The following is a 4,499-nucleotide window of genomic DNA, read 5'->3' on the forward strand; positions in this document are numbered from 1 at the left end:
AAAAAAAAAAAAAAACAGTGAACTGGGTGGTTTCAAACAATAGAAATTTATTTTCTCACAGCTCTGAAGTCCAGAAGTCCAGAGTCACAGCATCAGCAGGGCTGTGCTGACTCTGAGGGCTGCAGGGAGGGTCTGTGCCAGGCCTCCCAGCACCTCGTGTTGCCTGCAGTCCTTGGCTCTTCGGCATTCTTGACATGCAGAAGCCTCGCTCCATCCAGTCCCCTCCTCCACTACCATGTGGCTTTCTCCCTGTGTGTGTGTCTGCATTTCTTCGCCTCCTCTTATAAAGACAACAGTCATATTGGATGAAGGGCCCACCTTATTTCACTATGGCCTCATGGTAACTTAACTGATTACATCTACTGCAACCCCGTTTCCAAATAAGATCACATTCTGAGGCTCCAGAAGGGACCTTTCCGGGGGAAGCTATTTAACCTACTATGATAACAAATCCTTCCGGTTCATTTTTGACCCTCTCTCATGCATATTTTGTATTTTTTCATCTCCTGCTTGACACGCAGTAGACAACTGATAAATATATACTCAATGAGATTCTTTTTAAAAAGCATTTGTAAAGGAAGGAAACAAAAAGCAGACAGCCCCATCAGTGTAGCCAGGAGTGCCAGCACCCAGGTCCCTGTGCCATCCCTGCAGCCCTGTCCCCAGCAGCTCCACCTATACAGCTGGCAGCCATGCCAGCAGCTGCTGCTGTCCCAGCTGCAAGTAGTGTGGCCTGTGTCAGACTGGGCTGGGGGCCAGGAGGGAACAGGGTTGAGGCAGTCTTGGACCGAGCACAGAGGTGGCAGGCAAGCTGCTTCACCTGCATTTCTGATCCTTACTTTTGGGTGCCATGGCTTCCTGGGCATCAAGTCCTGTGCGTCCTTCCTCAAAAGGAAATGGGAAACTTGTTAATGGACAAACAACTCATAAATTTCCCAAATGATTAGTAGTCTGAAAACATACGCATGAAAAATTTTCTCAAAAATTATCCCCAATTCTAAAATTAATTCCAAACTAACTGAATTTTTATTGGCAAAACTGTCACCTGTGGCTGAAACTTCAACAACTAGATTCTATTTGCAAAGTTGCATTGACTCTCCAAGGCTCATGGATGGGGGAAGTAATGAGAGTATTTACAGAATATCTCAGTGTGTGTAGTTCCTGACCATACAGTGATTCCAAAATTAATTCCAAACTAACTGAATTTTCATTGGACAAAGTGGCACCTATGGTTGAAACTTCAACAACTAGATTCTATTGCAAAGTTGCATTGACTGTCCAAGGCTCGTGTATGAGGGAAGTAACGAGAGTATTTACAGAACATTTCAGTGTGTGTAGGTCCTGAAAATAGAGTGATGATGCCAAAAATATTGGCTGTCCAGAATTGGGCTTTATAAAAAATAGAAAACCCCCAGCACATACTGCTCTGCAATAGAGCAGAGTCAAAATGTTCCTTGAAAAGAAGCTATAAATAGATACAGTAAATAAGCAAAAACGCATGGATCCTGTGTTCTTCGAGAGGTGGTTTCTGGCTTCTGAATGTCTTTCATTTTGCCAGCAGTGCACAGCAGGCCTTGGGTTTGCACTCAGAGCAACCTGGCTTTGGGTCCCTACTGCACAGTTGTGAGACCTTCCATAGTTGAAGTACCTCTCTGTGGACCTGGATGCTGCTGTGTTTTTATAAAGATGAAGAATGCCATAACTGCAGTTCCAGGCCAAGTGAGGTGCTCCATGAATTTGAACATAGCTAAGCAATTCTGGACCTCCAGGTGTGCAATTCTCTATAGACCTGTAGATACTATGGAGCCTGAAGCCAGTGTCTAGGTCCATACCCCGTATTCAACATGGACCAAGTTATGTAACCTTGAGTTAGTCATATAACCTTGCTATGCCTCAGTTTCCTCAACTGCAAAATGGAGATAGGAATAAAAATAACACTATAATAGGATTGTTATGAGAATTAAATGAATTAATATGGGTAAATGTCTCAGCCCAGTGCTTGACATTAATGTTTGCCATTATTATTAGTATCTTCCGTCTAAAGTGTTCATATCCCAGAAACCAGACTGTCAGGATACCATGGTTTCAAAACAAATAGGAAGTTGTTTGTGTGATGCTTGTTAGGAAGTAAAAGCAAATGTCATTCTATTTAAGAATTGCAAAAATGCAATGTATGCTGAAGAAGTCATGGGTAAATAATCCAAAATCCTTCAATTTCAACATAAAAGCGTTAAGATGCTATAGAATTAATAGACTGTAGGATTTTAAAATAAACAAGTCTTGACTTATTTTATTAAAATGTTTATTTTTCTTAAATAGCAGTTGTATGATACAAAATGACAATAAAGAATGAAAGGATCTTCTTTTTTGCCTTAATCATTACAGTTAAATCTGGATATGTATTTGCAGTAAAGGTTAGCATTTACATTAAAACACTTATAGCACATCTTGATTATTGAGTAGTTAGCAATTATACAGCTTGCACATGTCAGGTTGTACCTAAAAACTTCTCAGCAACCCCATTAAGTAATTGCTTTCATCAGCCCCACTTTACTCATGAGAACACTGAGGCAAAGCTTCAGTAAGCTACCCAAGGTCCTCTCTCGAAATTCTTTCTCTAGAAGATAGAGATTTTGCCTTTTCTTAAACTTTCTTTCCATTTCCCATAGTACCTACATACATAAGAGCCAAGAAATATTGCCGACCGAATGATACACCACTTAACAACATTCAGAACCCTTGAAACTAGGCATTTATTTATGCAAGAAAAACGTTTCCAAATAATATGATCCAAGACTTAACTTACCGAATATTTGACATATTTAGGGCATTTTGTTGTTATTTTAGTGCAATATGTTTGTTTTTTTGACAATATTGTATAACTAGAGAAAAATCAAAATAGATGAAATTGTCTAGGACAAAAATAATTTCTTAATTTTAATTTTACTTAAAACAGTCCCTTCCCACCAACCTCCAAGATGATATCACCATTCCAGACACATAGTAGAAGCTTAATCCATGTTTATGGAGTGAATCTTGAATAAGCAACTTTTCCATCAGAATGGTGGTGTCATTTCCTTTGAAATTTTTCTTAATGCTTTAATAAGAGCTTTTGCTTTTCTATATTTTTTCCCACTACTCTAAAATGCAATTTCACATCACCCTCTCCTCCCAATGCAAAGAGTGCCTGCGTTGACCAATCAGGGGGCAGCCTGGGATTTCACAGCTGAGGCCTCCTATGTGATGCTGTTCTGAGGGAAATAGAAATTTCAAATTTCCAGTGTTTACTATTTCCCAAACAGAAGCTGTCTTATTTTCATGAAATTAGTTTATTGTTGCAACCACCTACAGCTTTACGCTGCAGCATTTGTTAAAATGCAGCCCTGAAAAGCAGGACAGTGTAAGTCATGACGATCCTGACATGCGGAGACCTTCAGAGGCGTGTTACAGCATTTCCTGATGCATGGAATCCATAGCCACACCACGATCCTCAGATTTTACTTTCCTTTTTTTTTTTTTCTGTCTAAAGGGATATATGCATTTGGTGCGCACAGAGTTCTGCTTGCCATGGATGGCCTTTGTGTGTGAGGACATGTTGTTTCAAATAGTAATCAATATGCTTCACCGATGTATGATGATGGATCTAAAAATGGTAGATTTCTGTGTGGTAAAGCATCAGGGTGTCTTTTGAGCTGGATGCTGGAACCCCAGAAAGGTTACATTATTTTATAGATGAAGAAAGCATTCAGATATGAAAAGTCACCTGAACAGTGAATGGTGGAGCAGGGACTCAAACCTGGGGCTTTGTGGGTGGTGGTTTCTGCACTAGTCCTGTGCTCAGTTGAAAATTTCCTTATTACTGTCATTTAAGCACTTATTCTGGATAAGGCAATGCTTTTAAAGTTGCCATTTTGAAAATTACATGACCTGTTTAAAAAAGGCACAGATGAGATAGAAACACACCAGATACGACTTAATTATAATCAGTCGGCTTATTACACTAAAGGAATTACAAAGATTAATGAGATACTTTTTATTATTTATCTGAAAGAAGTCCATTGAAAACTGTACTTCCCAAAATGATTGATTTTGAAATAAACTTATAACTGAGATTTACTTCAGTATCAAATATTTAAAATATACTTGGATGCAAACAATATGTTATATATGTGGAAATGTTTGCTTGTATTTTCTGAAAAAAATATTTGCTATAAATATTGTCTTAGGCTACTTGGACTGCATTAACAAGTTACCATGGACTGGGTGGCTTATAAATGACATCAATTTACTTCTCATAGCTCTGGAGGCTGGGAAGTCTACAATCAGGGAGAGGGGTAGATTTGGTACCTAGTGAGGGTTCTTTTCCTAGTTCATAGATGGCTGTCTTCTCATTTTCTCACATGGCAGAAGAGGTGACTGGTGTCTCTGGGGTCTCTTTTTATAAGGGACCTGACCTCATCCGTGAGGGCTCCACCCTCGTGAGCTAATCATCAGCTTCC

Source organism: Cebus imitator, unplaced genomic scaffold (assembly GCF_001604975.1).
Source record: "Cebus imitator isolate Cc_AM_T3 unplaced genomic scaffold, Cebus_imitator-1.0 Scaffold112, whole genome shotgun sequence".
NCBI lineage: Eukaryota > Metazoa > Chordata > Mammalia > Primates > Cebidae > Cebus > Cebus imitator.